At 37.0% G+C, this 13614-nt stretch overlaps 1 protein-coding gene across 7 annotated transcripts in view; it reads left to right on the forward strand.

Moving 5' to 3' along the window:
* MTA3 (metastasis associated 1 family member 3) overlaps window positions 1–13614 on the forward strand; it is a 144195-nt gene that overhangs the window by 24487 nt on the left and 106094 nt on the right. The gene's annotated exons all lie outside the window — the stretch shown is intronic.

Here is a 13614-nt window from a genome sequence, read left to right on the forward strand (position 1 = left end):
AAATAAAATTACCCCAACTTACTTCAGTAAATGTGAAGAAGTAGTGATGATTGAGTTTGGCTAAATGTTGCAAAAGCATTTCAAATATTGTTTTAAATTGCCCTAATGCTAATGTAGGAAGAAGCTTGCTAAAGCTCAAAAAGAGTTTGTTGATTTCTTTCTGTAAATGATGTAAGCACTCATGTCTTCTCCTATTTAGCAGTCAAGCACATTCTTTTTGGGTGGAGGTGGGGAGGAATGATGTACCTAGAAATGGAAAAGAAAGAGCACAGTGACGGGGGGAGTGTAGTAAATGTAAAACAAGGGCTTTTACATTGCATTCTGAAGGAATTTTCATTTTGTCATTACATCCAGCTCCCCTCAGCCATTTCAGACCATAAATGACTAGCAGCTACCAAAAAAAAAAGGTGTATATGCTCCAATAGGAGAAACACTTTGTATGTGCATATGTATTTTTCTCTCTCAGTGGCAAATGCGTGGCTTATCTTTCTCACTGCCAACACAAAAACTGGAAGTTGCAAATTTTTGTATTAATTTCCTGTGCTTGATTCAGCTACTTGTTCTCTGACTTTGAGAAAGTCATTTAACTGTCAAGTCTCTGCTTCTCCAACTATAGCATAGAGATAATAATCCTGTGCAGTTTCTTTTACTTTGACATTTAGATTATCGAAATAAGGTACTCTCTTCATAGAGAGAAGATTACATAGAAGTAGTATTGTAAATGTCTTCTCACCTCGCAACTCAGGGAGCAAACACAATAGAGGTTCTCCAGTACACGCTTCACAAAGAAGCCAGAACAACACGTGAATTCATAGTACATGCAGCGCTGCACAGCAGGCAAATGCAGAGTGATGACTTGCATTTACTTTTCAGAACAGATGAATGCTGTAGGGCTATCCTGTCCTGTGTTACTAAGACCTTTACCAGATGAATTCTGGAACAAGCTTTATGTAGTCTAATGACATTTTAACAATCTTAACTCTATTTTAAAAAGAAACAAGAAGGAAAATACACTGCAAAATACTCCTTATTTAGCTTTTTAATTTATTAGTTTTCAAATTCTGTGATTCTCAGCAGTTTTTATAACTTGTATTAATTCGTTAATCTTGTAAAAGAGGACAGAAATGTTGTGAAGGTGGTACTCCTCCAACTTTCTCCCATCAGTACTCCAGAATATCCAAGGATGGGGCTTCCACAGCCTCTCTGGGTGTCTGTTTCAGTGTTTGACCACCGTTGTGGTGCAAATGTCCAGCTCTGTCTTATTTAGATATCTTTTCATTAAGTAACTGAAGACAACAGTAGGATTTCTCCCTTCAGTTGTCATACCTTAAGAGTGAACAAATCCAGTTTAGTATCGTCTGCAGACTTGCTGAAAGCGTATTCAGTTAACTTAGATTGTTAATAAAGGTGTTAAACTGTTGGCCCCAGTATCAGCACTTGGGGGATGCCTGCAGTAACCAGCTGCCAGCTGGACTTTGTACCACTCACTACAACCTTTTCAGCCTGGTGGTCCAGCTAGTTTTTTTCCAACCTTATTGTCTACTTACCTAGTCCGTATGTTACCAATCTGGTTAAAGGACACTATGGGATACGCTGCAGGCCTTGCCAAGGTCAGGGTAGATGACATTCACTGCTGTCGCTGGTCTACCAAGCCAGTCATCTCCATATAGAAAGCTAGCAGATACGCATGCAATGAAAGTCTGAGTAGCTCCATTCTGTGGGCTTTTGCTCTCACCACCTGCAGTTTTAGCCCCTAGACAGGAACAATTGGATTTATAGGAGAAAATAAATGGTACAATGGAATGTGGAGTGGAGAATGGAGATAAGTTTTCTCAAGAGTAAGAATACAAAAGCTCAGTCCCTTTGGAAGGAAGAAGAGAAAGCTAGAAGTGATTTTAAGAGAATGGAGGAGGCTGAACCATCTATAGTTGCTTTTGGCAGCTACAGATCGTGAACGTTTACTGACATCTTCAGCCAAGAAAAGAAACTGAGTTTCGTTGCCTTTCTGCTTGTAATTTAAGGGAATAAAATAATTTTACCTGGTGTGGTATGTTTTTATTTAATTTTTACTAATTTACTGCTACTGCTTTTGTTTCATCTTTCTTCTTTTCTTAACTTTACTCTTTTTACATTTTTTAAACTGAATGGCAGAGAAAATTACAGCCCTCCCCCTGCCCCCCCATCCCCTATGACGAAGATTACTTTTATTCTAATTCACAATTACAAATACAGTAATGTCTCATTTATACACCTGGTGCCACTACTTTATAGTTCAGATGCTTTGCAGTTATTTTAGATTTCTTTTGATGTGCAAGTCTAATGCTAAAGCTCTTTGGTCTGTAATGTTGAGCTTCGAATAATTCTGATGTAATTTGTTTGCTTTTGAATTATTGAAGTATAGTTTCATTCCTTATTCTCATACTTTTTATTTTGCTGTATACATTGTCTGTAACTCTCTTGACATATAATTTGTTCTGTTATAAGTATGGGCATTTTTTAGACTTCATCTTGTTTCCCCTTTACGTTAATGCCATTTTAGTAGCTTTAGGAAGTGGTGTAGGTTTTGGCACAAAAAAAAAAAAAGCCAGATTTAGAAAAGAATTAAAAGCGGGTAGTGTAGTAGTAATGAAACATGGCAGCACTGTGGACACAGTGATCCTGCAGTGGCATGTATTTAAGAAGGTATAATTGCCTAGGTAGGTGCAGCACCATTCTGGAGTGATGGCATGTGGTACAGTACAAGCTGATGTACTAGTCTGGGTCTCAAAGACAAGGCTTGTTACCTTAGTGCCTACTTGTCAAGTTACAAGTGAAAATATTCCCTCCCCTGTCTGCTCAAATGTGTAAGGTTGGTAGCACCCCTCCAGTGAATTATCTCCTTCCTTTCCAATCCCTGCATGTTACAGATGCAGTTTTGCCAGGCACTGTAATCCCCAGATGTCCTTGTAACAGAGTTATACTGCCAGCCAAACTCGCTGAACGCTCTCCTTCATTAACGTCGCACAGTAAATGCACCCAGAATTCATGCAGATGGCTCCTGTAAGCAATGCCAGTCCCAGAGAGGGGCTGAGTTGAGCTGAAGTGCTGTATACTTTAACTTGGGTTTTCAGAGATTTGAGCATTACCAAATACAGCACTTCGGAAAGGCATGAGAAGGCACAGGGGGAAAAAAAAATGTTGAAAGTTGTCATAAAGATGAAATTGTTTGCCAGTGTTGTAAAATTCACCATAAAACTTAACACGTGGTGAAATGCGTCTCTTGTATAAAAATCTACAAATGGTTATCTTGTTGGAGAAATACACTGGGTTATCTGACTTGGGCTTTACATTTATTTTTCATTCTTAAGGTACCAAGAGTTAATGGGTGATAAACACATTTAGATTGCTGTAAAAGATTGCATTAACTTCTAAGATCATTTGTAATTGCTTTTAAATTTAATACATCATATGAGTTGTGTAGAAGAATTTATTTATCCATCAGGGTTCATCTTGCTGTTTCATTATCTTTGCTTAGTTCTTGTTTGCTAGTAACTGTGTTTCAGTCTTGGGGTTGTGTTTTTTGTGTTTTATTATTACAATTATGATTATTATTGGTGTTCGGAAAGCATACATAAGGCAAGCATTCTCAGATGTCGTAATAAAATCAGGTGTGAATCTTTTGGGCTGCTTTATGCTGTAATAACACACATCCCCCTTTAAAAAAAAGAAATACTAATGTATTTATGCAAAGTAAAAAGAGGCTTGTATACAGACTATTTGACTAAAGTCAAAAGAGCTTGAGAATGGAGAAAAATTTCCAAGAGTGGTGGCCATTTGAAAAGGGGAAAGAGGATTTCAAATATATAATATATATTTGGCTGCTATGGTGTTGGTGATTTAGTTGGTTGATACAGTTGTGTGGGGTTTTGTTACAGTTAAAGAATAAAGTACTACTTTGTCAAAATTTTTTCTTAGTTACAGCAGGGTGACAAATACTTATATTGTAAATAAAAATGAAATTTGCTAAATTACTTCTGTTCAGCAATCTTTCTGGTAAGTTAGAGTTTGAATACAAGTTTTTAAGAGTCTTTCCCTGGGACCAAAGAAGAGTGGTTATGGGATTGTCGTGACCTCTTTAGTTGATCTTTTACCTGATTCAGGCCACGCAATTTTGTGCAGTGACTGTTGGCGTGATCCTAACCGTTTGTGCTTGAATTAAATTGTATATTTCAGTGAGACATCCATGCTCGTTTGAAAAATTGCCAACTGATGTATAATTTACCATATTCTTTGTAATTTTATCAGTTGCTAATTATGTGTGTTTGTACCACTCTACTTTTTTTTTTTTAACAAGTGCAGGGATTCTGGTCACATAGAGGTTTTTTGTTTTTTGTTGTTGTGTTTTTTTCTCCTGGAGACTGTGTTTTCACTGAATACTTTTAGCTCTTCTTGGACACAATTTCGAGATGCTGAAATTCTTGCTGAGCTTAATTTCTGAACGCAACATGGCTGTGTACAACACCTGCCCATTATGGGCATGTTTGTCATTATGGAGATTATTCAAATAACCGTAATAAATCTACACTCTAATCTTTAATGGGGAGTATTTATTTAGCCTGTCATCAGATGAACTGTTTCTTCCATTTCTTAGAAGGTTATATTTGTTGCTTGGTATAAGCAGCAAATTCAAGCTTTCTATATAGTTATGGCCTTAATTCAGAAAAACTTTCTGAACTCTGATTCTGAAATCTGCAGTTCTTTCTAATTTATGAATCCTTCTCATACATACCCTTTATTTAAAAAAAAAAAACCAAACCTAAACAAATAAAACAAAAACAAACCCCAAAACTATCTTAAGATGCTCTTGGCTTAGTGTATTACTTCCATTCCCACACAGAAAGGACTTCATGCATTGTGATTGCATAAGATCATTTTATTAAAAGCTGACTAATATGATTGGGGAGAAGGTGAATATTTTTGCAGAATGCCTGTGCATGTGTGACGTTAAAGGGCTTGCAAATGGTCTGATCATGAGAAGAGTTCTTTAATTTTTATTGAGCAATTTGGAGCCTGTCGTGGTTTAACCCTAGCCAGCAACTAAGCGCCACACAGCTGCTCACTCACTCCCCACCCCATCAGAAGAGTAAAAGTGAGAAAGCTTGTGGGTTGAGATGAAGACAGTTTAATAGGCAAAGCAAAAGCCACGCATGCAAGCAAAGCAAAATAAGGATTTCATTCACTACTTCCCATCAGCAGGCAGGTGCTCAGCCATCTCCAGGAAAGCAGGGCTCTATCATCCGTAACAGTTACTTGGGAATTCAAGTGCCATCACTCTGAATGTCCCCCGCTTCCTTCTTCCTCCCCCAGCTTTATATGCTGAGCATGACATCATATGGTGTGGAACAGCCCTTTGGTCAGCTGGGGTCAGCTGTGCCAGCTGTGTCCCCTCCCAGCTTCTTGTGCACCCCCAGCCTGCTTGCTGGTGGGGTGGGGTGAGAAGCAGAAAAGGCCTTGACTCTGTGTAAGCACTGCTCAGCACTAAGGAAAACATCCCTGTATTAGCAACACTGTTTTCAGCACAAATCCAAAACACAGCACCATACTAGCTACTATGAAGAAAATTAACTCTTACCACAGCCAAAACCAGCACAGAGCCTCTGCATATTTTTACATGTAAGCATACGAAAAAGTGTACTTAAACTTCTAAAGTATCAAGCTATAAGAATCGTGGTTTCCCCAAGTTCTGCACTTGTTCCCTGTATTAGTTTAATACGTTTTTACTCTCTTTTCACCCCCTCTATATTTTTTGACATCATTCTCATCAGTAACGCAGTCCAGAACACTGTGTCTTATTTTTTTAGAGTTTGGTGGGTTTTGGTTTTGTTTGTTTGGTGCTTTTTTTGTTTTGTTTTGTTTATTTGGTTTTTGGGCTTTTGGGGGGGGTGGGTTAAATTATCCCCTAGCTCCTGGATAGACTAAAGTAACTTTGGTTGGTACCGCTTTGTAGACATATCGGAAGAAGTAGCATAAGTATGTGCCGTTTATAAAAACATGTAGTGCTTACAAACTGCCTATAGGAGTGTTATGCTTTTTAGATGCATAATGAATGACTCAGTTTTATCATACAGCTTTCTTTATGCTGTGCTTTCTTCTTCATGATCTCATCAGGACTCACTAATATTGCTACTTCAGACAACTAAGATGTAAATAATTTTTTCTGAATGTGGGATTCCTTCATTTAAAAGACACCAAATGGTCTGAAGCTCAAGACAGACACGGCAGGTCATTTTATAGAAGAAATGTGACTTTTTTAAGGCATGGCACGTTGGGATTTAGTGGTATTACCTCTGGATTTCTGGTTTTGGCATTCTTGGCAAACTAGAAGTTCCTGCCATATGGGAGGGTGTGTGTGTATGCATTTATATACCTCGTGTGTGTGTGTATATGAGAGAGACAAATTTTAGCTAATTTCTAAAAGCTTACTTTGAGCCTTATAAGCCTGATTTATTGTCTGGCATAAATCAGACTGGATAAGGAGGGAATCTACTTTGCATAGGTATGTGCTTATCTGATGATTTGGATTGTTAAGAAAGGAATTCTTCCTTTCTGGATTGAATTTATTTAGGGCAAAGGGGCTTTTGAAGCATGTCTGGTTTTTTTTGTGTGTTTTTTTTTTCTTTTTTCTTTTCTAATAGAATTCAGAGAATTCTTACATGAATTAAGATGAAAATTCAATCTAGGCCAGACTCTTGTTTTCAGATGTGTTCAATAGGCAGTACTAGTAACGTTATAAGAAAAAGCGTGTTTATCAGTGGAAGGCTGTCACTTAAATACCTGAAAATCAGTACATGTTTCCCTGTAGTGACATAATTACAAAGTAGGAGTCTTTTCTGCGGTGCAAAACTCTTAAGTTCAGTTGCATGGAGCGATGTGCATTGCTTCTGGGCTGGGCAACCTTGTAATGTCACACTGAAAAATCATTCCTAACCAGCCTCCTGTGTTTTTGATCAGTACATGTGCATTGCTGCTGCTGTGCTAAAAGGTAACAATTTTTTTTGCTTTTTAGCATGAATTAATCCGTAGAGGAAAAATATCAATGACTTGAGTTGCCTACACTAGTTTATAGAAAGTATATATACGGTTATGCTTATTTTGAGATATCAAAACACGCAGTTTTACTGTGCCCAGACAAAGAAAACATTTACCCCTCTCTGTGGCACTCAATGCATTGTTCTTTATACTCAGTGTTTTCTTGCAGACCCTTCTCAGCTACAGAACACAAGATTTAGTCAGTAATGTAAACTGGAACAATATTAGTGTAAAGCCAGTTTTAAGTGATAATGTGTTAAAGCTTGTTTCAAATGTGTGTATGTTCATAGATCCATACATTTACCTCTTAATGTTTTCTACAACTATTAAGGTAAGATCTTCTGGTAGAGTTGTTGAATGTTTTGGCTCTTCAGCTAACAACGTAGTAGTTTAAACATATAAACTGTGTCAATTGTTACTGAATGCAAAGTCTCGTTTAATTTTGTCTTTTGTAAATTTGTTTCACATTAGGAGTGCTTTGTCCTGGTTAGATTGTGACTCGACAAAGGTAGTGAGAACTATATAAATTTGGAATCTTAAAAATATGCAAAAAAAATTCGAATGTTATCTACAAATTACTTTTAAATCCATGTCAGTTGTGCATGATTGCTCCAAGAGACTGCCTTTAAATCTTACCAATTTGGAGTGCTCAAAATCAGCACTTCAGCTCTAATTAAGATTAAAACTTTGAATTTTTTGACTAAAAGCCACATGCAGCATAAAAAGCCTGGGCCATCCATATGATCTATGCATATGTTCAGATGACAGGCATTTACTGCTTCATTTAGATGTACATAAATCAGTTTGCTGTGCATTCTATTTTTAATTTTATTTGATCAAGAGTGTGTTAATCAGGTAATACTAAGTTTATTCGTCTATCTTTTGGCCACAGATACACAATCTTGTACTGTTTGGGAGCTTGATATCCTTTTGTTGGAGATGCAGATCCCAGTAGTATTCACCTATCAAATGTTTTTTTTGTTTGGTTTTTTTTCATGTTTGAATCAGCTCTGTAAATGAGCAGAGTGAAACTTGGGCCAATTAAGTGTGAATCAATACAGTGCAGATCTTATGTCAATTTTAGATATTGACTGCATATTTTAAAAGTCAGACTGTAGTTAGGGGTCTGTTGCAGATTTAATCACCATGATGATGCTTTTATTTTCTTGTTTTTAGTGTTGTGCAATAGCTTGCTCTCCAGCAGTAAGTATCTTTGTAATCTGGAGAACTTGAAATTTGCTATAAAGACTTTGGTATGTGTGTGTCGGCATCATTCTGTGCCCTTTGAACTGCGCTTAAAAGTAAAATACACAAGTAACTCTTAGTATTGGCTTCCCATAACTGAGGAATCAATTTCATATAATTAGCAGAAGCTCTTTGGACTCCACAGTTCCTAGTCTGTGGTTTGGTGATCATCATTGCAATTTAGACTGCTTGTAAGGGATCGAGACTTGGCTCAAAGTGGTTGTTTGATTGGAAATCGTCAAAACACTTTCCCATTTAAGATAGTTCAGGAAAAAACTTTTTTAAGGTAGCTCTCTCCACCTCTACTCAATATCTGTACCTTTTTTTCCTCTTCTTTCCCTTTATGCTGAATATGGGAAAGGTTACTTCTGAGTTCTACTCCTGCACAAAACCTTTCTACCCCTCTTCATTATGCACCTACTTTTTAGTTTATCTCTGGTTGTCATTGAAGTAGCAGCATATGTTAAAAGCAAATCAGTGTTTTCTCACAAGCGTAATATTTCCTAATATTCTCTCCTGTTACTTTATTCTCAGACTGTCTAGCTAGTGACTCACACTTCTGTGTTCCAAATCTCTATCAACATCATTCTGTCATATTCAGGAGGGCAATTAATAATTGTTAATAGAATTTCAGAGTCTGTGGGGTCATGCCTGCATATATTATTTTCTTTCTTCAACTTGTATCTGAATGGCCAATGCATATAAAGTTTCATTGACTTGGTGGGAACCCAGAGCAGTAAGTTCTGAGAGTTCTTACACTGCTTCAGTCTCACCCAGACTGCATCTAGGTTACAATAGGAAACTTACATGGCATGGTACCGTACCCACCAGGTTGCCTTTTCCACTCCTGTGGTTTGTCCTGGTTAACAGGCACTGTTTCATTTCTTTTATAACTTCATTCTGTAATTTTTGTTTGCATACCTCCTGTCCTAAGAAATCCTTATTAAAATAAGATTTGTATCTCGTGGGCTGTCTTACTCATCTGGTGAAAACATGAAGAAATAGCCTGCAAGAAGAGCAGAACAGGAATTGTAGAGCTTTCCACTGGTTTAAAAGTAGGGGCTGTGCCAAAACAAATGAGGACTTCAAAAGATCAAAACAGTTGCTGTTGATTTCAATTCATTTTGGTAGTTTCAAGAGAGCAGTGTTTGCATCAGTTTTTTAAACTTTGGTAAAGATTTGAAACTATATTTTTGATTACTTCAAGAAAAAACTTACTAAAGCATAGTTACCCAGACAGTGCAAACAAGAAGTCTGATTCCCCCGCCCCCGCGATATGCATTAAGCGTATCTTCTCGAGAATTTGGTGTTTTGCCCTAGGTTGTTTAACCAGGCTATATTGAAATCTTTTTGTAACATTGTCTTGTATAGTAGCCTTGCTACCGTGTTTTTCATACAGCTTAAATTCTTGAGCTCGTTATCATTGTCTTGTGTCTTCATTGGAACAGGCTAGTAAGGGAAGTCTTGTTGTACTTCTCTGTTCTAAGTATTGGTTTTTGTCATGGTCTTGTCTGAATTATGTTCCCACATGTTTTTCTATTCCTCCATTGGGTCTCACTCAAACGTGGTGCTTTTTTTGTCTTTAGTTTTCAAGACCTATTAGGTCCTATCTCTGCTTACTCGCTTTGAAATCTCTCCTTCAGGACTCACATACTAACTGCCATCTCATATAGAGTGTTAATTTTCATTAGCTCCTTATTGAATTGTCCAAGACAGTCTTATCTATGAGTGTCTCACAAAGCTGCCATTTATTTTCTGGTTCTTTCTTTTTGTTCTCCTTTTCTTTGTTCCACAGTAAAAAAAAAAAACAACCAAAACAAACCCAGAAAAATAGCTCCCCAAAACAGGGAGGGGGGAAAAAAAAGCTTATGTTCACTGCACTGAGACTTCTACCTACCATGATGACTAGTATGTCTTGCCATTTCCTTCTAATCCTTGTTAGCGTCTCTGTGCTTTGCTTTTTCAGTTGTAGATGCTTAGCATTTTGGTTTTGGGACTATATGGTCCAGCTTTCTGCTAGGGCTGTTAAAAGAATCCTTTTCTACAAAATCATTAAGGCATTTTTTCCAAAGTAATATTTTAGAGTATTTTTGTGGAAAGTGTTTCAGTCTCATTTCTATAGGGCAACAGAAGGGCTTCACTGACGTATGGAAGGAGGTTGTAGGCATGGAGAAATAGGTCGTTAGGCATCCCTTAGTTGATGGGTGTAAACCTACTGGTGGAGTCACCTGCAAGATTATAAAAAAATTTACAAGCAGACAAGAGCTTCTAATGAACAGTAGCGAAGGAAGGTGTAACATGTGAAAACAGCTTTCACATGGTTAATGCTTTAAAGAAAGGAAAAAAAGCTATGAGTTGTAGCTCTGGTTCCTAGGACAGGGCAAGCAATTGAATCCTGAGTGGTTTATATGATAGAGGCTGGTAATACTAGGAGCATATACATAGGCAAGCTTTGTTGTCTCCTTGTACTGCAAGACCTCTAATTTACTTTTTGTTGCTTACTGATTTAATACTATAACAAGTTTTGTTGGCATTGTCAGCTCAATGGAAGAACTTTTTATTTGTGACCAGTTTAAATACGAAGTACATCTAAAAGCAGAAAGGATTCTGAAGGGACAATTGCGTCTCATCAGAATTAAATCATAAGTGAAGACATAAAAGCTAACTTATTTTTTTGTTTGTGGTTATTTGTACATTGCTGAGGTATCTGAAACTTTCCCTCAACCTTCATACAAGATAAATTTTGCCTAATTCTGTAGGAAGTAAAAATAATTTTTCTGAATATTTTTAATTTGAGAAAAAGGTCAAAACCAGGTAGGTAATCTTACCATCATTGTGCCCTTCTGATGCTATTTACTAGTAATTCTCCCTGTTGATACCAGTTAAGAATGCTGCTTGGTGGAGGAATATAGCTTAAATCGGAGGACTGGAGTTGGATAAGAGGAAGAAGTTTTTATATCTGAATAAATATTAGACAGCTCTTCCAATTATTTTTTTTTTAAATCTTGAAAGCTGGGTAGTTCTTTGTAATTTTCACCTTAGTTTGGTTGATTTTTGTGACATGTTTCAGGCAGGAGATTCTACCAATAGAACAATGAAACCATAGCATTGTACTCTACCAGTCTGAATAATACTCAAATCTTTCAGAAATCCTAGTGTCTTTGCAAAGAGAGTATCATTTCACTTTGGTGTGTAACTGATCTTACAATCTGGTAAATGCAGTGTATACTCTCTTTCATTTGTCTCTGCAGGTAGCTAGCTCCCCCTTTTTTCCCCTCTGTTTAGGTTAGAATAGTCAGATTTTATCCTGTTATATTCTTTCTTTATTTGATATAGCTCCATCTGTCCCAATTATCTGAAATTGTTTAAAAACATTAATGAATGAAGTTCCAGAACACTGTGAGGAGGAGAATACTTATTTAAGTGCAGAGAAGCTCTGGATTTTTAGATACATGCCTTAGAGAAAGAACTCCAAGTCTTGTCGTAATGTGGTTTAAACCACATTAACTTTGTCTCCAGAGCATTTTGATTATTAATATTGGAAAAAAGGGTGAAGAGTGCAATGGTGGCTGGAGAATATTTAGGGACATATCACTGCAAAACTGTATTGACTTAAGTTATTTCCTAGGCATTCATGATTGAGAGATGCCAGAGACAATACAATGAGCTACATGCTTGGTTCAACCCACTAGACCATTTACAATAGGCTGATAGGATTTTCCTCTGATGGAAAAAAAGATATAGAGGACATATGTAAACAGTAGGCTTTTATGTGTTTGGTAAAGATTCTAAATAATTCGTAATAAGTATTTCAGGTTTCTAGATTATAGAAACTGGTAACTGTAATACAGATAATTTTTTTTCTAATTTTGAATCTGTGTAATTTACCTATTTTCAAATGCTTTTTTTCATTTTAGCATGATATCTACTACTGTATGTCTAGTATTGTCTTTTTTGAGACTCTAGTCCATGCATGTGAGATATCATATATGCACATAAAGTGTTACCGATGTGTTTGACTCCAACCGTTAGATGGTTAAATGCTGTACAAAGAAATGTAACATCAAATAGACATTCAGTCGCTTAGAAGACATGCTGGAGGGATTAATCTTACCTCTCAATGAAATAAAATGAAATTTTTTAAATTACCAGCAATAAGGCATAAGTTCAGTCAATAAAATACTCCTGCGGTTGCAATGACAGTGAAGGGAATGCCTCTGCAATAGTTGGAGTTAAATAAGGGTAGGCTGTAGTGGAGGGGGAGCATACTAGAGGTATATGGAACAGAAGCAAACTGGAAAGGTAAACTCCTGTTTAGCCTTTAACACTAAAAAAAAATAATCACTTCAAATAAAATTGACAAAATAATTAATTTTTAGAAGTTAATGTTTTGGAATTGTCAAGCCCAAAAGGTTCAAAAAACATTCAAAGACATGGTCGGGTATGGAGAAGGTTTCCCAGTGCTCTACTGCAGGAGTCTTTTCCACTGCTGTTGTGTATCGTGCTCAGATTTTTCTTGCTCATCTTCCCACCATTTCTCTTTGTTGGTTGGTTCTCCTGACAAATACGGAGATTAAGAGAAATTCAGGAGGTTATGTACTGCAGACTTAATGAGAGGTTTAACCCGATTTCCTGTGATGTGCAATGGTAATGAATAAGGCATTAGCTGAGCATGTTCGTTTAATGATCAGCCATTAACAATTGGCATCTTATGCTTATGGTCGAGCTTAACAGTCACCGTTCACTGAAATGAATGATGCTTTTTACAATAACTCCTTTGGTGTTAGCTTAAAATCAAGGAGGTCTATGCAAACAGTTACCTTTTCTATATTTGTGTGCTGGTCTCTTCTGTGGGAGAAGATGGGAGAATGGTGTTCTGGGCAGAGGTCCTATAGCCATATGCTTAAGGCCACTGGAACCTCCTCATAAATACCCACTAAACTGATAGAAATTGAATAAAACTTAGGTGCATGAAATACAAGGTGATGTATTTAAGGGGTAATAAATATATATTCTTATAAAATGGTAGTTAAAAATGATAGCCTAAAAATGCCAGTTGCTAGCAAGATGATTCAGCACACTTAACATTTTTTTGTCCGCGTCTATGTGTGTTTCTTTAAAATACCATTTGTTAAGCATAATTCTGCAGATTATTTACAGAGAAGTCAGAGGCAGAGGAATTTGAGGCCAAAGGAAAGTTGGGGTGGAGAAGGGGATGAGAGAGAGGGGAGAGAAAGGGGTGGGGGTAGTGGGGTCAAACTCTCATTGCGTTATCTACATGTGTTATACATGGGCAGATCT

This window comes from Nipponia nippon, unplaced genomic scaffold (assembly GCF_047370975.1).
Source record: "Nipponia nippon isolate SJK-2023a ecotype South Korea unplaced genomic scaffold, ASM4737097v1 scaffold_4, whole genome shotgun sequence".
Classification (NCBI taxonomy): Eukaryota; Metazoa; Chordata; class Aves; order Pelecaniformes; family Threskiornithidae; genus Nipponia; species Nipponia nippon.